Source organism: Emydura macquarii, unplaced genomic scaffold (assembly GCF_026122565.2).
Source record: "Emydura macquarii macquarii isolate MOO-44397 ecotype Brisbane River unplaced genomic scaffold, CSIRO-AGI_Emac_v2 contig_383, whole genome shotgun sequence".
In the NCBI taxonomy this organism is placed as follows: domain Eukaryota; kingdom Metazoa; phylum Chordata; order Testudines; family Chelidae; genus Emydura; species Emydura macquarii.
This window is the reverse complement of record NW_027130520.1, coordinates 9,806,242-9,832,315: the sequence shown is the minus strand read 5'-3', so window position 1 is coordinate 9,832,315 and position 26,074 is coordinate 9,806,242.

Genomic DNA, 26,074 nt, shown 5'->3' with positions numbered 1-26,074 from the left:
GTGCCTTAATCATATGAAATACCAAACATACTAATCTACTAAATAACATGGAATTACTAAAAATGTCATAACAAAGCTTGATCTATTTCCAGCTCAACTTTTCTGACTATTCTCATTTGGATGCACTTGAACTTTTGGCTCAACCATGTGATCTGTGTCCACTGCAAAGTCCCATAGATTTAAATGAGAATCTATGACAGGTCAACGATCCACTCATTGGTATCACTACCTATTATTAAGATTGCCCAACACTTCCCATTATGAGACCCTTTTTACAGTTGCTTATAACTTTGCCAAACTTTAACTGAGGATATTGATATAATATAATATCCACAGAAAGTTGGTGGAATGAGGATAATCAATGGGACACAGTAATACCAGGGTACAAAATATACTGGAAGGATAGAATAGGTTTTACTGTTGGGGGAGTGGCACATTATGTGAAAGAAAACAGAGTCAAATGAAGTAAAATCTTAAATGAACCAAACTGTACCATAGAATCTCTATAGCTGTAACTCCACGCTTGAATAATAAGAATATAGCAGTAGATATATACTACTGACCACCTGACTAGGATGGTGATAGTGACTGAGAAATACTCAGGGCAATTAGAGAGGCTATAAAAATAATAAATAAAAATAATAAACTCGATAGTAATGGGGGATTTCAACTATCCCCATATAGACTGGGTACATGGATGCAGGACAGGATGCAGAGATAGTTTCTTGAAACCTTAAATGACTGCTTCTTGGAGCAGCTAGTCCTGGAATCCACAAGAGGAGAGGCAATTCTGCATTTAGTTTAAGTGGAGCACAGGATCTGGTCCAAGAGATGAAAATAGCTGAATCACTTTGTAATAGTGACCATAAGATAATAAAATTTAACATCCCTATGGGGGAGACACACCAAAGCAGCAACTGTAGCATTTAATTTCAGAAAGGGAAAAATTATGAAAGTTAGTTAAACAGATATTAAAAGGTACAATGTCAAGAGTGTAATCCTTGCAACCTCATGGAAACTTGTTAAAGATACCATAATAGAGACTCAATTTAAATGTATACCTCAAATTAAAAAACATAGTAAGAGGACCCAAAAAAGTATAACTGTAGCTAAACAACAAAATAAAAGAATCATTTAGAGGCAAAAATACATCCTTTAAAAAGTAGAAGTTAAATCCTTTTGAGGAAAATAGAAAAGAGTATAAATTCTGGCAAGTTAAGTATAAAAACATAATGAGGAAGGCCAAAAAAGAATTTGAAGAACAGCTAGTCAAAGACTCAAAAAGTAACAGCAAAAATTTTTAAGCATATCAGATGCAGGAAGACTGCTAAACAACCATTGGGGACACTGAATTATTAAGATGCTAAAGGAGCACTCAAGAAAGAGAAAGCTATTACAGAGAAACTAAATGAATTCTTTGCATTGGTTTTCATGGCTGAGGATGTGAAGGATATTCCCAAACCATAGCCATTCTTTTTAGGTGACAAATCTGAGGAACTGTCCCAGATTGAGGTGTCATTAGAGGAGGTACTGGAACAAAGGATAAATTAAACAGTAATAAGTCACCAGGACCAGATGGTATTCATCCAAGATTTCTGAAGGAACTCAAATGTGAAATTGCAGAACTACTAACTGTGGTATGTAAGCTATCAATTAAATCAGCTTCTGTACCAGACAACTGGAGGATAGCTAATGTGATCCCAATTTTTAAGAAAGGCTCTAGAGACAATCCTGGCAATTACAGGCCGGTAAGCAGAACTTCAGTACCAGGCAAATTGGTTGAAACTATAGTAAAGAACAGAATTATCAGACACAAAGATGAACATGATTTGTTGGGAAGGGTCAACATGGTTTTTGTAAAGAGAAGTCATGCTTCACCAATCCACTATCATTTCTAGAGAGAGTCAACAAGCATGTGGAGAAGGGTGATCAAGTGGATATTGTGTACTTAGATTTTCAGAGAGCTTTTGACTAGGTCCCTCGCTAAAAGTAGGAATAAATGGTCAGTTTTCAGAGTGGAAAGAAGTATATACTGGTGTCCCCCAGAGGTCTGTACTGGGATTAGTACTGTTCAACATATTCATAAATGATTCGGAAAAAGGGATAAACTCTGAGTTGGTAAAATTTGCAGATGATACAAAACTACTCAAGATAGCTGTCTGCTTTGGATTTAACTAAGAGTTACAAAGGAATCTCCCAAAACTGGGTGGCTGGGCAATAAAATGGCAGATGAAATTCAATGTTGATAAATGCAAAGTAATGCACATTGGAAAACATAATCCCAACTATACATATAAAATGATGGTCTGAATTAACCATTACCACTCAAGAAAAATCTTGGAGTCATTGTGGCTAGTTCTGTGAAAACATCCATCCAATGTGCAGCAGCAGTCAAAAAGCTAACAGAATGTTGGGAGTCATTAGGAGAGGGTGAGATAGTAAGACAGAAAATATTGTATTTTCTCTTTATAAATCCATGGTACACCCACATCTTGAATACTGCAGGCAGATATGGTTGCCCCATCTCAAAAAAGATATATTGGAATCGGAAAAGGTCAGCGAAGGGCAATAAAAATGATTAGGTGTATGGAATAACTTCCATATGAGGAGAGATTAATAAGACTGGGACTTTTCAGCGTGGAAAAGAGATGATTAAGAGGGGATATGAGAGAGGTGTATAAAACATCTCTGGTGAGGAGAAAGTAAATAAGGAAGTGTTATTTACTCTTTCGCATAACACAAGAACAAGGGGTCACCAAATGAAATTAATAGGCAGCAGGTTTAAAAAAAATGAAAAAGAATTATTTCTTCACACAATGCACAGTCAATCCGTAAACTCTTTGCCAGAAGATGTTGTGAAGGCCAAGACTATAACAAGGTTCAAAAAAGAACGTGATAAATTCAAAGAGGATAGGTCCATCAATGGCTATTAGCCAGGACAGTCAGGGATGCAAAACCATTCTCTGAAGTGTTCCTAGCCTGTGATGTCAGAAGCTGGGAATGGGTGATAGGGAATGGATCACTTAATGATTACCTGTCCTGCTCATTTTCTCTGAAGCACCTGGCATTGGTCACTGTTAGAAGAGAAGATACTGGGCTAGATGGACCATTGGTCTGACCCAGTGTGGCCATTCTTATGTTTTTATGTTTGTGGGTTGAAATTTTCAATGGTAGGTGTATGCATTGGTCCTAATGTTTTTCTGGAAAATTTCACCGAAATGGTCCAGTAATTTCTGAGAATGATGCTCCGGAAATAAGTTGTTTGCTAATGTTAAAAAATTCTGGTGGCTTTATCTTTGAAAAGTTCTAGCACCTCCATACTTTGGACTTGAAATTTGGCAGGGGGGTGGCATTTATATCAGGGATGTGCCCATTGCCATCTCCATGAAAGTCCACCCAAAACTGCCCAAATTATAACCCTTTGAATAATTCCAGTTGGCACATGCTCTTAGAGTTTAACTCAGCATGCTCCAGTCCAGGGTTAAGCTGGACTTTCTCTGCAATTCTGATCTAGGCTGCTGTGGGCAGGTAGCTGAAGGGAGGGACAAGGAAATTGGAAGTTCAGTTGTGGGGAGATTAGGACTGGCTGGGAAAGGAATATGGGACTAGAAACCAGTTAGGAAAGGGGATGGAGATGGATGGGAGAAAAGACAGATCTGGTGAGATGCCAGGGTGCAGAAGGAGCACTTGGACTGGCTGGGCAAATAGATGGAGACAAGGAACTGGGTGTGGGGGTTATGGAGGGGCAGTGAGATTGGATAAGCAGCCTGTGGTTTGAGACTGGGACTGGAAGCCAGTGGAACTGGGGAATATGAGCAGGGAGGGACCCAACTGGAGTCCAGGGAAAAAAAGGAGACAGAAAGATTAGACAAGGAACCACGAGTGATGGAACTGGGACTGGCTGAGCAAGAGTGGAAGAGGATTGAGAGTTGAAAGGAGACTGAGACTGGAATGATGAATAGGTAAGGTGAGACTGGCAGTGGCTGGGCAAAGAGACTGCGATGAGAAACCAGCAGAGCATAGCCTGGGACTGGATAGGTGAGGAGAATGGGATGAGGCCAGAGTGCCAGGGATGGGAAATAGATAGATTGGAAAGGTCAGGACAGAAGCAGTCAAGCTTGGCAGGAACAGGGAGAAGTATCTCTAGCCAATACAGAACAGTCTCCAAAGCCTGGAATGTAACTTGAGATTCCCAAGTATGTGATTGTAGGAAAGTGAAGTGGCCTTCCTCTGAGCCTGGGCCCGAGGAAGGGCCACAACCGTGGGGTCAGACAGTAAAAGGACCGGCAGTCCAGTCTGCCCGGCAACCCAGGAGCTGGCCAGCGATAGGTTCCACCAGCGGACCAATCCGGCAGCAGAGGGGCGGAGCCCCAGCCAGGGCTGTGCATACAAAAAGCAGGCCCCGCAGCTCAGTAGGGAGAAAGCTGCCGCTGGAGGCAAACGTGCTGTCCCGCCAGCTGCAGCAAAGGCCTGAACCAGGCCAGGCCGCTGGCCCAAGCGAACACCTCCTGGAGCAGAAGCCCCCGGAACGGCCCAAGTGGCCAACCGCTAAGGGTTGGATAGGGCCTCTGGGCCCCCTAGACTGGCCTAGGCCTTCCGGCCCCAAGGACTGGGCCAGGCCCCTGGGCCCCAGTGACTGGACCGAGTCCCCTGAGCCTGAGGGCGGGGAGATCCCCCCAGAGGCCGGACCCGACCTGGAAGACCTGCCTGACGCCGAGCCCCCAGAGATGGGACAGGATCTGGAGAATCTGCCTGAGGCCGAGCCATCCCCCGAGCCCTGTGACCTGGAGGAGCTGCCCCTCGCCGAGGAGCTCCCGGCCTTGCTGCCTGTGGATGAGGAGGGACTGGCAGGTCTACCCTGGGACGTGTACCCCAGCGACCCCGAGGACCCGGTGGACACAGATACCTGGGGATACGGGGAGGAAGTGGCCCAGGGACAGCCATAGCCATGGCTGAGAAAGGGGCAAGCCCTGTCGGCGTGTTGCGGCGGGAGCCCCGCTGACTCAGTGGCAACGCCTTTTGCCACTGCTAGGTCCTTGGGCTGGGACACAGTGGACTCGGGTGGGCCCGTCCCCTCCCCTTGTCCTCGCCACCCAGGGAGTGCTTGCCGTCCCCTGCCTTACCGACCAGAGGACTGCTTGCTTGCCCGCCCCGCCTGCGGGCCGCCGTGGCGATAGACTGCTTGCTCGCCCGCCCTGCCTGAGGGCTGCCGTGGCGATAGACTGCTTGCTCGCCTGCCCTGCCTGAGGGCCGCCGGGGCGATAGACTGCTTGCCTGTTCGCCTGCCTCAGGGCCGGGGCACCAGACTCATCAGACGCTAATGTTCCCCTTGTAGGAGGTGCAGTGGCCTTCCTCCGACCTTGGGCCCAAGGAAGGGCCACAATCACGGGGCCTGACCAGACCCCGTGTTACGGTGATCATGTAATTGAAGATTATCATAATGCATATTCACAAGAAAACTGAATTAAGGTCGCAAAAGTAATCTTAATTCTGGCATTTCTTAACTTCTGAGTGCTTGACTTTGTGACCTTAATACTGTGTTTTCAAGAAGAGTTTTTTTGTGTAACTTACACATACAGTAAACTCTCCTTTTGCTATATCTGTGTGCACTGCACACAACTTCATAATGGATTTGCTTGGTTCTAGGCAATGTCTTTACCCTGAAACAAACATCTATTTAATCTGTTGAACGACTGCTTTCTTTTTTGGGCAGCTATAGAAAATGTAACTCAATGAGTCCATTGCTAGCGCTATAAATCCAATACTATGTATTTATGACAAATTCCAATAATAGTTGAAATAAAAAATAAAATGCTACTTCAGTTCAATGCCATAGTCCCTCCTTCCATAATCAGCTGAGCTGACTCAAAGGTATATCATCCAACAAGCAAGCTATCCCTTTCTTTCCCCATTTTGAATGTGCAGACCGCCGTCTCTTTTTCTAGTGAATTCTTGCCTTTTCAAATTACTCGTTCATACTGCAGTAGCAAAGATAAACTTCATAAAATAGATTAAATACTAAAAATGTAATTATGTTTTAAATTAAATGTAAATGTTTAAATACATAAAAACTTTGTAAATGTGTTTTTGCATTTTGTTCTGAAACCTCCCATATATATGTATGGAGCAATTGACCACACATAAAACTGTCTTGCAAATTTCAAAGTAATAGTTTGTGTAATTATATTGAATCAGAGGGGTCCTGATACTTTGTTCATAGCTGGGAAAAAAGCACATGTAATACTGAAATGAAATGTTATTACAGTCTCACTTACTCATTCTTGGAATTGACTTAGTGATTACTTCAACATCGACATCAGTGAAAAACATTTGACATCTGGCCTAGAAAATCAGACAGCAGACCACAGAGACTTTGATTAAAAAACTTCATGTAATTTTCTCCAATCAGTAAGTTGGCCTATTCTTTATCAGAATGAAGGTTTCTCTCATCACCTGCAAATTTGTAGGAAGGCCTTAAAAAAAAAACTCTGCAGCTTTCAGATATGTATCTCTCCTCCCCTAAGTAATTCTACCAAATAACCTGATTATTAGTTTTACCGATGATTTGATTTCTTTTGTTAGCAAAGAGTCTGATGTTTTATTTCCTCCCTTATTTTTATTTAATCCCTTATCTGAGTTTCCTATTTTATCCTTCTCTGTGTAATGATTTGCAACACTCCTGTACAAGATACACACTCACTTGCTGTGAAAAGTGAGATTGCAAAATGTACAAGTTTTTTCACACCCACTGCATGTCACTGACTGATCCCAAGTTAAAAATAATGTAGGCCACTTAAGTTCTGTATTTGTATACCCTCCTCTACAGCACAGCCTCTCTACAATGGAAAATAATAAACCTTCAGCACAATATTACAACAGAGATCCTGAAATGAACTGCACTGCAGTATCATCATGAATTAAAGTCTCAGGCTCAGACTTCAGCTCATGGCACAAGAGAGGAGGGCATCAATGAACTCATGCAAGAAACACTGCAGTAATGAGCCATCACACTGCTTTTCCTCTTCAAAGCAAATTCATATGATGAAACCTGATAATTAACTTTTGTTCAACAAACTAATTTCAATATATCTGTTTTCAGGTTAGAGGAAGTTGCTGAAGCCATTGCAAATACTTCTTTCCCATCTTCCTCTTCTGTGACAAGGACAAAGTCCCTGCTAATATAATGTCACAGTAAATTTGCTTATCTCTTAAGAACAATGAGGTATGCTGTAAAATACGTTAGTACTATTAAAACATTCATAATCAAATCCTAATAAAATTACAAAGTTGGAATGAAAGGAAACTAGAGTGTAACCTTAAATCATATGTCACAATGTTTCCCTCATAAGGGCCAATGCATAAAAAAAGATATGCTCTATGTATACATTCTTTTTTTGCTGGCTTACATTTAGAATGGAGAGGGGAAAATCTGGTACCCCAGAAGTAGAAAGGGAATCTACATTTTCCATGTGAACTGACAAACAGTGAGGGTTAGTCTCAAGTGTAAGGATATAGTACATTTCAAAGGTGCTGATCAGAATGGATCACAGTCAGTCTGGAATGTTTCCCTGGGGATGACTTGTCTTGCTTCTCTTGATACTCATGCATTTTGATAGCAGCACCCATGTTGGTTCCTTCTTTCTGAGGCAGCATTTTAGTTTCACCACAAGCAAAGTAATATTGTTACTACTATATGAAGCACTTATATTATAAATAATAGTGATAAATAATAATAAAATATTGCCTTTCAAGTTATATTTCTACCGTGTTACAACAACTTGTCCAAATAATCATGGTATACTTCTCGGGGCAGAGATTACGTCTTTCTGTAGACAGCACCTATCATATTGTGGGTACTACCAGAATGCAAATAATACATAATAATTGCTTTATTCTTTATATCTCACCTTTGAAGATCAATCTAATAATTCTAACATAAACCATTGATTTCAAAAGGGGTATTACTACTTAACTAACTTAACTATGAATTATCAGAGTATAACTATAACAAACATATTGTTATGATGAAGGTTGGCTGAAACTTTGTTGAAGCTTGTGGGCGTGACAGATGTCCTTCATTCAGGATAAATGTAAAAAGCAGTTAAGCTCTTTTTTGGAGTCAGATAGCTGAAACAATAGAAGCCACCACCCAAACACAGGCCATATACAAGGAAGGTCAAAAGCTGAGTTATGTAGGAGGAAGCATTTTGCTGAAGGCTCAATGCAAAAACAGAGGGCTGTGTATTATTTGGTGAAGCTCTGTGTGTGTATGTCTACTACCAAAAGCACCCAGAAGTGGCCAGAGACCAGGTAGGGAAAGAAGCAAAAAAGCCAAGCAGACAACAAGATAGGCACTTGTAGCATGACCCTGAGAGAAAGCCAACAGAATGGGCAGAGTGCTGGTTGGAAAGAGGCTTGGACCTGTGTGCAAAGAAACTGTCCTGTTTGATTCCTACTTTGTTCATGGAAACAGGACTTTGTGTACATTCTTTGTAAATAAACAGGACCCAATACCATCATCAATTTCTCTGCTAGTGGAAACAACCTGAAACACCCCAAATATTGGCTAAATGTTTGGATCAAAAGGAAACAATATATTTTACATATTATTATAATACACACATACAATTCTGGTTATCCTTTTCCCTCCTCAATTATATATTTAAGCAAAATGAGCAGTTCATTCTACTATGTCATTTGACTTTGGTACTTGAACTCTATATACCTGCTCAAACCCCAAAAACTCCCCAAAAGCTTTGAATTTTCTACTACTATGCTGTGAACCACTACCTGAAAACACTTGATTCAAATAATGTCTTGTGAAGATAGTGATTCTTTATAGTAACTCTATTTCATGCAGTGTATCTTGTAGAAGCCTCAGTTCAAAATACGTTGAATACAAGCCAGCTAATATTAAATATTCTTTTTCTTCAAGAGACTGTGGGTGAGGTAATATTTTTTTATTGGACTAACTTCTCTCAGTGAAAGAGAGAAGCTTTTGAGCTACACAGAGCTCTTCTTCAGGTCTGTCTTCAAAGTAAGATGCATCCGTTTGCCAAGTTCTACCTCATACTTGCTGGTATGTCTTCATGCAATTGTGATAAATATATTTGGCACACTAACATTTTTCTAACCATATCAGGAAGCTGTGTGTTAATACCAGGCCAGTGAGGAGCTCTTCTTATACATAATTCCACAGGCAAATGCATGGTATAAATAAATGACATAGTATTTCTTTCCTTATTATTTTTTCCCCTTAAATAATTATATCATTAATGCTAACTCATCACAAACAGACCAGGGATGTGACTTCACTATTTAGCTCCCACCCGTTCTCAAATATAATTGATTTGAGCATCTGTTGTTCTGCATTTTCTTGAAAGAAAAAGCACAATACTGTAACATTTTATGTAATGTATAAACAATTAACTGATTGTTTTAAACAAAATAGCGGCTTTGGTTAAATATTTCTTTAGTTTCTCCATCAAAACAAGATTAACTTCTCTCCTGAAAAAGTCATCCTTTCAGTTCCCCTTCTTTGTGTCTTGTGTACTTACTCTTTAAGATGCATTGTTTTTGGATCAAGATCATTTTTGTGATTTTAAAACGTCCAGTCTTAAATTTGCTAAGGTCAGTGTCCTAATACAGCCACAGTATCAATGACATTTCCCCATCTTCTCTTCATTTCTTTCCAGAACCCTGACGAAGTCTGCAGTCTATGGCTGCAGTCCTATTAATTATGAAAACTCTGTACTTACAGTTTGAAAATGGAGTATTGAAATGTGCACAAAAGAACATGGGTTTTATACATGTCTCCAATATTTTATCACCATATTAATATTTGCCACTTATATGTAACTGACATAAATTTCATGAACTAAGCCTAGGTGGATTGTATATATAGATACACTAGCTCATTATTTGATGATGATCATATAGGAAACAAACATTGAATCTCAATGAAGAATTCAGTCTAATCAGGAATTTATAAAGTATGTCTATCTGTGGACTCTGTACAGTTGTCAAAAAGCCTGGATTCAGTTCTATAGCTGTACAGTTATTCTAGTTTTCTGTTCACTAAAGATATTCAACTTCTTCCTGTTTATAGAAAAGTGTGACTCAGATCTTCTGGGTTTTTTTTCAGGGCATCATTACAGAAGCAGAGTTAAGGTTGCTTCTGTGCCTCATGTTTATGTGCATTATCATAGAATCAGAGGGACCTTGAGAGGTCTTCTAGTTCAGTGGCCTGCACTCAAGACAAGACTGAGTATTATCTAGACCATCCCTGACAGGTGTTTGTCTATCCTGCTCTTAAAAATCTTTAATGATGGAGATTCCACAACCTCCTTAGGCAATTTGTTCCACTACTTTACCACCCTGACAGTTAGGAAGTTTTTCCTAATGTCCAACCTAAACTGCCCTTGCTGCAATTTAAGCCCATTGCTTCCTGTCCTATTGTCAGAGGTTAAAGAGAACACTTATTCTCCCTCCTCCTTGTAACAAGTTTTTATAGACTTGAAAACTGTTATCCTGTCCCTGCTGAGTCTTCTCTTCTTCAGACTAAACCAGTTTTTTTCAATCTTTCCTCATAGGCCATGTTTTCCAGACCTTTAATCATTTTTGCTGCTTTTCTCTGGACTTTCTCCAATTCGTCTATATCTTTCCTGAAATATGGTACCCAGAACTGGACACAAGACTTCAGTTGAGGCCTAAACAGCATGGAGTAGAGCGGAAGAATTACTTTTTGTGTCTTGGTTACTACATTCCTGCTAATATAGCCCAGAATGATGTCTGCTTTTTCTGCAACAGTGTTACGCTGTTGACTCATATTTAGTTTGTGATCCACTATGATTCCTAGATCCCTTTTCGAAGTACTCCTTCCTAAGCAATCATTTCCCATTTTGTATGTGTGCAAGAGATTGTTCCTTCCTAAGTGGAGTACTTTGCATTTGTCCTTATTGAATTTCATCCTATTTACTTCAGATCATTTCTTCAGTTTCAGACCATTTCTCGATACCTTCAAATGTTTGGAATTTTTTTAAATGCAGCCTTAACTCTGAATATCCAGAGTTTCTAATGATTGCTTTTCTTACAACTACAATGTTCTTGTAACACATTCCTCTTTAAGTGACTCCTATATATTCTAAACCTTAACTCAAGTACAAGAAAAAATTTGTTTGTGAATTTAGAAATATCTTACTTTTTTTTTTTTTTTTGTATTTTTTAAATGTTTTGATGTGCACTGGATGGCAGGGAGCAGGAACTTTTGGATGACATTAGGAACTGGGGAGAAACAGGGAGCAGCAACACAGAAGCTCCTTATGGGTCCTGGTTCCCTGCTCCCAAGCCAGCGTAAATGGCTTTCTTCCTGCCAACTTCAACTTACTCCAGCTTGTTGGTAGGAAGAAAGGCTTTATATATCATGAGCCCATAACTTTGGGCTCATAACTCATAATTTTCTTTTTCCATCACCTGCACAAAGTACATCAGTGGTGTCCTGGAAGCTAAGGTTCAAGGCAATTATGTATCTTTTTCAGTTCCTGGTATTGCAAGCACTGTTATACTGGTGTTGCAAGCTGGGTTATACTGGCTCCCATTCTGCAATGTGTTTGACATGATGCCTCATTTTATAAAACTATATTTTAATTCTCATTTGTTAAAAAGTGCAGTGTTTTAGGTAGAAAATAATATATTTAAAGTTATTATAAGTTACTATTTTTTCTTTATTACTATTACTATTATTATTTTTTCTTTATCAAGATTATACCTGTGAAAACTTTCTCTGAGAAAACAATATTCTAAGATACTTCATGGGCTATCTCAGCCCTTGAATTGTTTGCTTTGACCAACAGATCTTTGCAGAACTCCTCTTTTGAAGACAATAGATTTCAATGAGGAATGAAGATTCTAGAGATGAAATATTGCTATCAGTTACACCAGTGTCGATCTGGAGTAATGTTGTTGACTTCAGTGCAATTATTCTCATTTAAACTGATGTGACTAAAATTAGATGAGCAGGTGCAAATCAGTGTAGGTCCCTTGAAGTCAACTTACATCTCCTTGTAAATTTGTTTCTATTTAGTGCATCCAGATTCAATTTTCTTCATAACTTAGTAATATCTTTTAACTCACACGGTAACATTCTTGGAAATTCTCTCACAAACATATAATATACATAACTAATATGTAATAAAAATAATGAACATTAATATAAGCAATCAACCTTTCTCTTTTGACTGCTACTGCACTGCAACATTTGTTTCAGCTGAACTGGCAGCAATCATACCATCTTCTTTATCCTGTTGCTGCTCATTGGTTCTTATCTGAGATTTGATTATGGTCAAGATTTGTCAACCTTTTCTTAGCCAGTTCTAATCTCTCTCTGTCTCTCATTCTCCGTCTTTTAATTATCAAATTGTTAATACTAATATGCAAAATATAACTTCCTCAGAATCTATTTTTAACACCACATACATTGACTCCATACCTAACATTCTCTATCTCTAGATCATATTGCCAAAAGGTTTTCCCTTAAAAAGTCAGAAAGGCATCAGCTACATAGTTTCTGGTAATACAGTTTCTGGTCAGTCATATTTTTCCTTGTTCATATAATGAAATCATTTTTGCACTGGATTACTCAACTTCTTACCAACATACAACATTTGTCTTGCATTAAAATCATAGTCTTGAAATCTTTTGCTCTACAGACCCAGACTCCTATTGCTATATTGAGGCACTGACTGAATTTGCAGTGACTCAGAGGAAAGAATGCCACCTATGGAATTACCAATACTATTTGAGGCAGCATCTTGTGTTTTTCTTGTAGAGCCATAACCCAAATACTGACCATGCCCAAATCTGTTTAGTTTGTGAGATCTGGCCAGACCGCAAACCAAGTAGTATGATTATAGGCTTCACATGAAGGGTAGCTAAAATAGGGAACAAATTGTCAAACTGAGTTATAAAAACAAGAAGCACAAGTACATTTTGGAGCAGAGCCATTTCTGGGGAAAGGATTTAGAAAGTAGGATTATGAGTGGGATTTATGAGGTTAAAATGATGAGAATTACAATAAACTCAGAACAGATTTCTCTGGGTTAGAAAGGCAGATATTGATGGGTCATAGCCTCCTTCTAGCCTTTTAAATTGGATAGTGGTCAGAATAGAGCCTGTAAAAAGTGCACTTTTAAAAACTTGTATGTGTTTCCCTTATTTCATAGGCTTGAAGTGATAATCTAGTCTATTCTCCTGCACACCGCAGGCCACAGAACTTCATCCACCCACTCCTGCAATAGGCCCATATTCTTTGGCTGAGTTACTGAAGTAACTTGAAGACTTGAAGTTACAGAGAATCCATCATTTACTCTAGTTCAAACCAGAAAGTGACCCATGTCAACTGCTGCAGTGGAAGATGAAAAACCCCTAGGGTCTCTGCCAATCTGATTTGGGGGAAAATTCTTTCCCATCCCCAAATATGGTGATCCATTAGACCCTGAGCCTGTGGGCAAGACCCACCAGCTAGACACCTGAGAAAGAATTCTCTGTAGTAACTTAGAGCCCTCCCCACCTAGTGCCCCATCTCCAGCCATTGGAGATATTTGCTATTAGCAGATGCTAATGGGCTACAAGCCATTATAGGCAATCATTTCAGACCATCCCCTTCCTAAACTGCCATCTTTCAGGTGATAGATGGTTAGTGACAACATTATTTTAAAGAGAGTCAGAACTGCTCTCAGTGCAGCTGTGAGAAGAGCTGTGTTCTACCCCATCTCATGCAACATCAACAAAATTGCCAGCTAAGTTTTGATTACAAAATCTTTATTATTGTTGGTGATATATGAACCAGAAAGAATATAGCTCAGTTTATAAATATCACTCTGAGTTTGTAGTGCTGGCAGGTATAATTTATTTTAGAGTTAATTTGTAAAATGAGCAAGTTTTATATTGAAATAATTCACAGAGAATAAATATTAAATTATAAGGATCAAATTCTGATCTAATTTACACCCCAACTCAATGCAATTTATATGAAAAGGGTTTAAATCTGGGCAGAATTTGGCCCTCAATAGTATTTTCATAATGCTATTTTTCAGATAATAGCCACACTTTTGTTGTTCTGTTATTCTGCACATTCTTAACTGCATAGTGGTGCTATAGCCAGCTATGTTCACATAGGATTAAGGACAAGATTATGATTTCTAAGATCAGGCCAGCATTTTGGGTGTAACTTGGAATGACCTATGATACACTTCGCAACATTTTTTATACAGCAATGACACTCAAAGGAAGAAACAGAGTGGAAATCACTGCAGCTTTCAAATTAAGTAGATAATGGCATTAACATCTGCTGCGTAAAACAAAAGGAGAGCACAACTCCCAGTCTCATTTTTTTTTAAATTAGGTCACATCATAGGAGAATGAAAACAGCTCTAAATGATACATCTGAGTATAACAGTCCTTTTCCTTACACTACAGTCATTCAAGATAATTTAGAATGAGTAGAACTTTATTTGTCATTTAAATATGCACAACATTAGTCTGTATGGCACAAAGAAAGCTGTATCCACATTCCACTCAAGAGCAGAAATATTATCCTATAATTCATATGGAAATTTATAACTGAAAAACAACTACAAATCAGAAAGTCCAAACCTTTTTTTGTTCAGGCTTGTATTATACACTAAAATAAACTTCCCATTAGTTCATTTTTATTTTCCATAAACAACCCAGGAGCAGCTATCATTTCAAATGAATGTATAAAATGTTTAGATACTGTAAATAATATAAAATATGGTCAAGAATAGCAATGAGAGAGTGCCTTCATTTTGAACAACTGTTAGGCATTTTAAGGCTACGCAGAGTAATCAATCATCAGAATGAAAAAATGTGTTAGTTAGGGTGTTAGTTTAAAGTGTCACAGAAGAGAGCACCAAGCTGTAAAGCCACATGTGGTGGTGTGTAAAATATAGGACAATCAGATGGTGACAGCTCACAGGTTGATAGCCAGTAAACATTTTTAATCAACTGAGAATTATCTGGAAGTTTAAACTATGTGAAATTAATCCAATGGCTTCAGTCCCAGTTGCCAGCGAATAAGTGTCCACAGCACAAAAAACCCACCAACCAATTAACCAATTAAAATTAGCAGTCTCAGCAGAGAAGCTAAGTTTGGAGTAGATATGGAACCTGAAACTATCTGGTCACCCCTAAAGGTGAGGTCAGCATTGAGGAACTTCAGTGGGACAGCATGGTGATGCTTACACTGCTGTTGTTTTGTGGATAACAGGTACAGGCTAATATTATGCTCTACCTGCTCTATGGGGTGTGACACACTGCACTCCCATGTTCACCCTTATAGTGTAATTGTTTATTGTTTAATGCAAAGTATGTCATGCGAGATGTTTTTGGAATGCTCATGGCATACTGAACATTATTGTTATAGTAAAATGTTTGTTGCAATGTCATGTGTATGGTTATGAGGCTTCACTATGTAATATTCCCAACTATGTGACTCATGGCTTGAAGGAGGTTCAGGCAAAACTCTCCAAGAACAGAGAGGCAGATCACGCCTCACTAAGGCTTGTATAGAACATCCCAGCTTAGCATTCCAGGAACAAAGGACTGGCCCAGGCGTCAACAAATGAATCCACAAAAGACACAGTAACGCATGGCATGGAGGGAGCCATACATGGATATTGTTTGTCACCTGACCCTGAAAGGGGAGGGCGAGGCCCCAGAGGGGCGGGCAAAGGAACATGTTAAAAAAGAAGAGATATTTTGCTGTTCTTTCTCTCTTCCACCTCCATCTACAAACATCACTAAGCAACTGAAATGCTGACCCAGGGGAGAGCATGGCTGGAGGTGGACCAGCCAGCCTGTGGTGAGAATCATCTAAGACTGCAAGGTTGTTGAAAGTGTTAAGCTTAGTTTAAAATGTGATTTGCCTTTTATTTACTTTTGATCAAATCTGACCTGCTTTCCTCTGACTTATAACCAATTAAAATCTTTCTGTATTTAATAATTTTTTGTTTTGTTTTACCTAAAGCAGTGCATCTGGTTTAAGGTGTTTAGAGACTCCATTTGAATTAACAAGGCAGGTGTGTAAGCGTTTCTGGTTCCGCGGGAGGCCACAGCGGCTTCCTACAAACAGGGAATAGCTCGCGTTTGGCGAGTGAGTAGTCCTACTAGTCCACCCTTAGGCAGGGTGAGCAGCAGTTACTCGCTCCGGCCCTCGGTCAGGGCGGGCGAGCAAAGAGTCAGTGGCTCCAACCCCTAGGCAGGGTGAGCAGAGGCAGATCGCTCAGGCCCTCAGGCAGGGCGAGCGAACAAGGAGTCAGTTGCTCCAACCCCTAGGCAGGGTGAGCAGAGGATCGCTCAGGCCCTTAGGCAGGGCGAGCGAACAAGGAGTCAGTTGCTCCAACCCCTAGGCAGGGTGAGCAGAGGATCGCTCAGGCCCTTAGGCAGGGCGAGCGAACAAGGAATCAGTTGCTCCAACCCCTAGGCAGGGTGAGCAGAGGAGGCAACAGCTTCCGGCGGGGTCAGGAGAGCAATCCTCCTGGGGTGGCTAGGGCAAAGGGGGAAGGGGAGGGGGACGCAGGCCCACCCGTCTCCACTGCGTCCCAGCCCAGGGCCCTAGCAGTGGCAGAAGCGGCTGCCACTGTGCCGGCGGGGCTCCCGCCGCAACACACCGGCTATAAGGCGGCTTCAGCCACAGGCCGTGGCTGTCCCTGGGCTACTTCCTCCCCACTGACCCTAGTACCTGCCTCCTCCGTGCCACGAAGGTGGTCCTCCAGGGGTAGCGCCGTCAGTCCTTCCTCGTCGACCGGGGGTAAGGCGGGGAGCTCCTCTTCAGGGGGCAGCTCCTCAAGGTCGTTGGATGTGGGGTGCGGCTCAGCCTCAGGCAGCTCCTCCAAGTCCAGCCCCGCTGTAGGGAGGGGCTCGGCGGCCGGCAGTTCCTCCAGATCTAGCCCAGCCTCCGGGGGTGCCCGCCACTCGGGCCGCTCTGGGGTCTCGGCCCAGTCTGGCGGCTCCAGCGTACGGCCCCGGGCTCGGGGTAACTCGGCCCAGTCGTCCTGGCCGGGTTGCCTAGTCCAGCTTCTCGAGGGCCCTATCCAATCCCCGGGCCCAGGTGGGGCCGGGGTTCTTCGTCGGCAGTTAGGCTCTGGCCTAGGCCTCTGCTGGCGGGGCAGCACGTCCGCCTCTGGCAGCAGTCTGGGCCCTACTGAGCTCAGGGGCCAGGCTTTTGTACTTCCCCTTCCTGTTGGGGCTCCGCCCTGTGGCAGCCAATTGGCCTGGCCGGGTTGTCCTATCCCGGCCCGGGCCCTTTGTTGCCGGGCAGACTCCAGGGCGGGGTGTGAGTTAAGCCAATCAGAGCGCGGGCGTCCTTCCTCAGGCTCTGGTTCCGTGGGTGGCCACAGCGGCTTCCTACAAGGTGCATATCAATTTCTTTGATAAATTGACAAACCAATGAACTTGCAGTGTGAAGTGGACAGCACTGAATATTGTAAGACAGCAATTCATAGGGTTGTGTTTGGGACTGGGGGGCGGGGGTGTTGGCTGGGTCAGACTATTGCATAATCCCATTAGTGGCTGGTGAGAGGCACTCACTCACTGAGTTAGGATCAGTTTGCTTGCTGTAGGCTGTGCATGGGCTGACCCAGGAGTAGGGGTTCACACAAGAGCAAGTGCAAGACAGTTCCAAGAGTAAGGGATTGGGGTGACACAGCAATAAACCAGTCCATATTGCAGAGGGAAATGTCATATGGAAACTCTAGGTTTGTTAATCCAGCAGCCTTCATAAACACTCAGTTTTCACCTGTATACACTAAAAATGGAAGGGAGAGAATAATAAAACATTTCAGTGACTTATTTTTAATTTTTAGAGGCCACATGGCCCGAAAGAATGAGCATGAGCTAGAGATTAGGCAGTCTTGACAGTAGGTGCTATTTAAAATATGCATTTTTTGCCTGCAGTAGTAGTTAAATGTATTATATAATTTGCAATATCTTCCGTTAAGGAATTCTATAAACACTTCAATAAAGTCATAGTGCAATAACTGTTGATTTTTTTAACCCACTGTGAATTCAAATCCAGTTTTGCCATTGATGCAAGAGTTTAATCTCTCTGTGCTTCAGTTTTCATCTGTAAAATGGGGATAATAATATGTATATACCTTACAGAATTGTTGTGACTAAAGCTGGTTGAATTATTTGTTGTGTATACACTATGTGACAAATATAGCACTTTTTATCAATGGACAATTATTTGAATTTTACAAATTTATTTCTTGCTCATAATTCTTTAATGAACAATTATCAGTCAATGGGTTGTTTGCAAATGATTTCCTTCAATTATTCATTGTTTGGAGCGTGTGATTGGTCACCTAAGTCATATGGCATTGTTCTGCTCACTTAGTCAATGAATACAAAGTTGTAAACAGGAAAATAGATACGAAATAATGAAAGCTAATAATAAATACTGTTTTTCTTGCACTAAAATCCTTGATCACATTCATACAGGTATTCATGTAATGTGAAATTCACCACTGTACAGAACACCAGCACAAGCCCTACATCATATTTAAATCCCACTCAAAATAGAGTTAAAATGGGATTTTGAAGTGAGGCATAAGCCTTGAGTTGGCCCCCGAACAGCAGAGAATTTCACCCCAAGTAAGCAAAAATCTGTTTTCATCAATTGAAACAAAAAAAGAAGTACGCATTAAGTAGAACCAAACAGCCACTTGTCATTTTAACTAATGTTTTTGAGCATTGGTTTTGCAACACTTGATTGACACTAGCTGTGTCTGTGAGGATTAATGAATGTTTACAGTGTGTGTTGAAGATGCACGTTACTATAGATGTGCTAAATATTTTTGATTGACATTTTAATTCTTGAACAAACTTAACAAAATAGAATAAAAATACCTATTATGAACAAGAATAATGTGATCTTTCTGAGCAATAAAGTATGACACATGAGCATTTTGTTTGGTATCAGGATAAGTAACTCCAACTGTTATAGCCCTGTGTCTTCCACTATCAATTGATGTAATTACCAGGTGTTACACAGCAAGAGAATGACCCTCCCCTGCCACAGCCTAGAAAAATCTAATATGATCTTTTCAGAAAAGATACTGAAACCTTTATTGATAATTTATTTGCCAAACACATTACTCTCCTGTGTAGGCCACTCCCTTGCTTGGCCTTCATCTCTACCCAAAAGGGACATGAATGGAAAAATCTGAGAATGCAGCAGCAATGAACTTTCAAACTTCCATCAAGCAAAAAACAAAAAAACAAACAAACCCCTCATTCTTTTCTCGTTATGGTTTGTTGAATCTTCCTTTGTCTTGTTGTATAATAGGAATAATGTTCATGGCACTGGAGTATACACACAATAAATGGATTCTGTGGTTATCAAGCACCTCAGCTTCACTTCAGCATTTAATCACCCACAAAAGCTATTTCTTTGTCTTGCATACTTCTCTGCCACCAACATTATCCCTGAGCTAACATACACCCTGGAGTGCCAGACCTTCATTTTGCACTCTGAAAGCAAAACTTGATGAATGAAAAAAAACCACTCATTTTTTTTAATAAAAAAGTTAAACATGAGCCTGATTTTCTGCATAGTCCCTGTGTTCACAGACAATACTGTGGTGTCAGGGAAAGGATCTGGTGTAACCACATTTTAAAGATCTCAGACTCTTAAATGGTCTCTCAAAAAGTACCTGCTGGAAGTGCTCCAGAAAAAAACCATGCAACCATGATAGACATGCAATGGCAGATTATTATAATAACTTTATTTTGGGAGAGGGTTATGGAAAGAACTAACTTTGCTTTCAGTTCTTATGTAACCCCTGAATATCAAAATGTGCTCTGGGTAACACAATTTACAAGGCTTTCTAACAATAGGTATAACAGAGGGTTTAGTGAAGCTGCTTTGATAACCAAAACGACATTTACAACATGAAAGGGAAAAAAGAAACTTATCATAATACTGATATTTCTAAAGATCCTTTTCCCCACTCCCACCAGGGAGTATTCTTGCCCCATTCCTCCCATAGCCAGATTAGCCAGTAGGCAGGACTCAGGAGCTGTTTACCTATATCTGCACTGTCTCTTCTTCCAGCAACCATACCCACAGCTAGCAGGAAACTCTCTCTCTCTCTTTCCTACTCTGTTCAGGTCAGTGATTGCCCAATGACCTCTAAATCCAAAAGGGGGATATGGGGGGGAGAGGGTGAACCTGTGGAAACCCTAAAAAGAGAGAATGGAAATTGCTTCTGGGACAGATAATTAGAAGCTGGGAGAACAAGGGTAAAAAAACTGGGGGGGGGGGAGGGGGAGAGAGAGAGAACAACGGGAGGACAGGGGAGTGTGCTGGGCAGACAGAGGAGAGTACATATGGGCGAGGCAGAAATTAGAGGTGAACAAGAATGAGGGGCCTCAGAGAGAACTGGGGACTAAGGAAGGCAAAGAGTTGTGGTGGTCCAGTAAGAGAGAGGAAACAATTTGGAGCAGACTGAGGAACAAAGAAGGGAGAATAGGACTGGGAACCAGTGGGTGGCGGCGGGGGGGAGGCAGATCAGACAAGGATCTGGGAGTGAGGGGACACTAAGACTGGCTGTGCAGGGAGACTAGATGTGGGGAGGAGACACTGGGAGTAGGGGTAGAGATTGCATGTGCAGCCTTAATTTGGCCCCTTGTGTCTGTGCATTAAGATGCAGTCTTTAATTTCATGATTACTTACTACTTTTAACTCAGAACCTCTGATTCATTCAGTGCACAGGATGGCCAATGCTCACTTAATTTTACTTTTGTTCCTTACTTGTTAAGTTCATTAATCAACATTTATTTAAAATAAAAATACATCATCCTGATAACTTTGGCTATGGTATTTTAGCAAAAACACTTCGTAAATTGAGCCTTACTATTCAGGAAGATGTATCCAGGATTATGTCACCCATGACACTAGAATTTAAAGCACTAAGTAGTCCCTCATTAGCTCTCCTTGCCAGGAGTATCCGAATACCCAAGATCACTTCTAAGCCCCAACCGTAAGAGCATCAAGCAAATCTGAAAGTAAGAATCGTGGACCAAATTCATCACTGGTCACCTCCATCAAATTAATGGTATTATACCAGGCTTAGATTTTACCCCTTTATTTTTAAAAATGTATGTAAAATGTATAATATTTATAGGTGTTCTCAGGCACAGTAATGGGCTTCAGAACCCAGCTACTTAATTATATTATCATTGACCAAATCAACACCTAATCAATGTAAACAGTCGTAATGTAAGGCTGTTGCAGTGGATAAAGATAGCATAAGATAAAAAACCTAAAAATTGTATAGTACAAGAATTTAAATTTTAGTGAAATCATAGTTCTTAGTTCATATTTAGGAATAAACCCTGCTCAGGTTACTCACACATTAGAGCAATCTTCTACTTGCATAAGGCCAGCAGGATTTGGCCCTTAATGTTTACTGGGACTGTGGTGATTAATGTGTCAGAGTTTTTGGAAAAAGCAAGTAAGATATCACATTTAAACAGGAAACAGATGGCCTTTAACTGGGTATGCAGGTGAGGAAACAGTGCTTCCTAATTTCACTATGAGACAGCAAAACAAGAAGAAATGCAACGCCTTGTTTGTTCTTTTGAGCCCCAGTCCATTCAGTATTATTGTTTAATGTGTGCTAATTTAGTTACCTAGAATCAAATGTATAACAAGAATATAACATAACAAAGTATTCAGGGAGTTGTGGTTTAATCTTTTTTATGACAATTATTGCTAGAGACTCAAAACATTCCCATTGAAAAACATATACAGTAGATATTAGGGCAAACAATAGAAATCCTTGCAAACTTAACTGTTTGCAAGTCATGGTAAGGGTTGAGAGAAACCACAATAATTTATAGAACGCATTAAAGCAGGATTGCAAGGCAATTTATGATAGGCAGTCACACAATATTAAAAGAAAACAAAGATTAATTAACATAAAAATTCTACCTGTCATATATCTCTAAGTAGGAATAATTGCAAAGCAATTTTATTTCACTGAATGAACCTCCAAACAGGTCCAGAGTAAAGTCAACATGAAAATGAAAGTCACCTTTAGGCCAGAAAAAGAATAGGCTACAAAGTATCTGGCTGCATTGGTCGAATAATATAATTTATTTTGCAAAATGCAACAAAAATGATTGCTTTGCATTAGGGAAAGGCTGCAAGAAAATAGGAAATTCCGGGTATTAGAAAATAAGGCACTTTTAAAAAAAGTCTTTCCTAACTCTGATGGAAAATTGTGATAAATGTAACATCCCCCCAAAATGCAAATTCAAAATAAAGTAAAATGATGGAAGAAAATAAATGGCCTCTTAACAAACCAAGGAGAGAAAGAAGTGGGAACAAAGAATATTTTCCAATGCAAAGCAAAGAATATTTCTTGCCAGCTTGTACAATTAAGGTGATATCTCTGCTCAAGAGATTGTAACACGTATATGTAACCAAATATGAACACCATGGGCCAGATCCTCAGCTGGTGCAATTCATATAGTTCCTTTGATGTCAACAGAGCTATACCAAGTTTTACTTGCTGAGGATTTGTCCCTATAAGTTTGAATTTCCTTTCACATGCGCCACTGTAAATCAGGACTTACTCCATTTAAGTCAATTTAGTTGCATCTCTGTAAGAATGGGTTAAGTGAGAGATGAATAAGTCCCTACACCTTCTTTAGAAAATACAAGCTGGAGAACTAGGTGCCTTTCAGTCTCCACGCACCTGCAAACCACATGCTCATTGAGATTATATCAGTTATTGCTTACTCCATTGAAGAGGCACTGGAGTGTCCTGTCAAATTTCATAGAGAAACCTTGTGACTAGACATGTGCTAAATTATCCCTGAATACTTTAGCAGGCTGCCACAGACTGTGGTTTCCATTGGTTTGCAAACACTGTGGACATTGACCTGTTTGCTCTGCTTTCATCCACTCTAATTAAAATGAATCAGATACATTTTTTGTCAAAATTGATAGTTGGTGGCAGATCCAAATGAATTTTCATATATTACTGATAAGTTATGATATAATTCCATTGTTTGTGCAGCATCATGCTGTAATCCAGCATGATGCACCATATCATGTGAGACACTGGCAAAGCTACAAAGGGGAACAGGAGCAATTTCAGTAGCATTTCTTTCAGATTGGATACTAGGTATCTAATCTAAATGTTGGTTGATTTCAATGGAAATGCATATCAGTGAAGGCTGATGATTTAAATATCTCAAAATATTTTTAATCTGCAGATATTTTAGTACTACCCCATTTCCAGCTAATATAATGAATTTCAAAGTTAAGAACTGCTGATTTTAAAAAAATATACACAGACCAGTATGTGTCCTTAAATTAAAGTCTCTGGAGATTTAGTTTAAAAAAAAAAAAAGGCTTCTTTTTTCCCGTTTAACTAAATGAAATTGAGGAGTTCTTTATTTAGAGACTCATTCAAAGATATATTTGTTTCTCTTGCATTAAAACCAAATATTAGAGTTAGGAAATCCAAATGAACTTAAAATTCTGATTCAATTCATTATATAAACTTTACTATCAGCTCTGAGTTACATCATTTAATGATAAATACTGTGATTGGATTCCAGTTTCTCTCACTTTCACATAAATCAATCTTTCCTACAGATTCCACTTTCCCCTGAAACGGTAAAACTGCAAATGCATGTTGGCAGAGAGTGAGTACTAGTGGTTAGAGTAGGAGACATGAGGCTAAACTGATATGTGAAGATAAAATAAGCCCAGAGGGGGTCTATGTTGTTCCAGTTTACAGCTTTCCCCATGTCTGTATTGAGGTTCCTCTAATCAACATTACCAAGATGCTGTCCTTCTGAGTAGGGAATCTAAGGGTTAGACTGTATTCTTCTCATATATGGCCACTAGGGGGAGTAAGGGTCCGTCACCCTTGTGTTGCTGTATAAGTCCTACCTGCATCTTAGGTCTGGGTCTGGTGTGGACCACATTCCTTGTGCTCTGGATACTCCCACATGAGCAAGCACATGGGGCAGTGCTGGAGAATGGGCAGAGCTAGGACTCTGGCCTCCAGTGCACAGGCCAGCAGAACAGATTCAATACAAGTGGGGAGAAAGTATTGCACATTCTATAAATGAGCGGGAGTTAAGCAGGGAAGGAACTGTGACTCAATCTAGCCCTAAACTGATATGACATATATGTCAAGAGGCCAGAAAAGGGGAGTATAGCAAAAAGAGAAACTAAAAGGCAGATATAAGAAAATATATTTTAAAATTGGCCACCCCTTACTTTAACATAAATCCCCTTGCACTTTCTTCTAGCTCTTTATTCTGTAATTAACATCACCTTTGCCTCCATTAAAGTCACTTAAATATTGATAGGTATATGGGAGTCTAAAATACACCAATTTATGCAAATCAGGACTCTAAGGTTTTAGTGTCAGCTCTATCACTGTCCTGTTGTGTAGTTTTGCCTCAGCTTTACGCATCTTTGCAATGAGTATAATACCAGTTCCCTACTTATGGTATTGTGGTGATGAAGCTTAATTAATTAATTAAAGTTTGTTAAGCACCTAGATAGTCTCCCATTAAAGGTGCTATTGTAAGTCCCAGGTATTAATTATTAATCATTATTATTTGAGTTGTCCATCTGTAGTAGATGTTGCTGTTGCAAGATGAGAAAATGATAAATTGGGATAAGAAGAAATCCTCAGCGTTGACATATTTCAACATTCTGAGTAAAAAATAGTGTGTCCAGTGATGTGAGACAGCTTGGCCAGTGGAGAGAACTTGGTAGTTTACATAAAACTGAGCAAAAAAGGATCATCATGCAATACATGCAATCGAAAAATGAAAACAGAGGCCTCCTAATATTGTCCATCTGAAACATAATTGTAGAATCACTGGTAAGTAAAAAAAGTAAAGCTAAAAAGTCCTGATTTCAGATAACTGAGGAAGTCGATCCATGGAAACAAAAAGAAATTGGAACAGAAAAATTAGCAGCAAAATCCTATATTCTGTGTGCTAAACTGATGATGGAAATTTGAAAGGTTTTTTTCAAACTACTCCATTCTAATAATCAATATGAACTAAATTTATGCCTTTTCCTGCATGGATGTGCTAAAATGGAGAGAAGACTCAGAAAGCCTTTTCATCCCTTGGTTTACCCACACAAAGAGCATACAAAGTGTAGGGGTGAGGAATGCTAGTGCTACTGCCAGTGAAAGCAGCCCCAGAAGGGATGTCCCTGGGGAGGCATTGGTAGCACCCCCACATAACCCTCCCACCAGGATGACTCCCCTGTGGGAAGGGACCACACGTTACCCAGATGTATTAATAACTGTGGTGGTGCCCCACCTAACCAGTACTACTAACAGCTCCTATTTCATCACCTATATAAGTGGCTAGATTTTCCCCAGTGGTGGGAGCTGGACTCTTTTCAAAATTTGACCTTTCGTTGTGTTGAGAGTGCATGTCATTCAGATATATAGAATGTGGCATACTGACAAAATTTCAGATAATTAAAAATAGTTGATAGGCCTGATTCTCTGTTATCCCGGTCCATATATAGTTATTTCCACCAGTGAGTGCAAAGTAAGCATGAATGCTACCAGATCAGAAGAGTAGATTTCTTACACCCACTTTGCACTGATGTAAATAACTAAACAAGTTACAGGGAAACAGAGAATCAAATGCAATACAATGTATTTACTCATATAGGAGGAAATCCTACCCATGCTTCTATGCCTACAAATGCTCCCTTGGCATTAGAACCAAAGTATATCTATTGTGCAAGAGAGGCATTCTTCACAAAGGCCATGCAACCCATGTTCATTACATAGCTCAACTCAGCACAGGCCCCTTGAAATAGAGCAAAATCAGGCTTTTTTTTGAAGCAAGATAGGATGTGACTAGTAAAAAGACAAGCAGCAGCATTCCATTAAATGGTTGCTTGGAAGTGTAAAGGGTTAAATAACACAGCCTTTAAGCTAGTAAATCAAGGAAAAGAAAATAAAAGTCCTTTGTAAGTCCTAGAAAT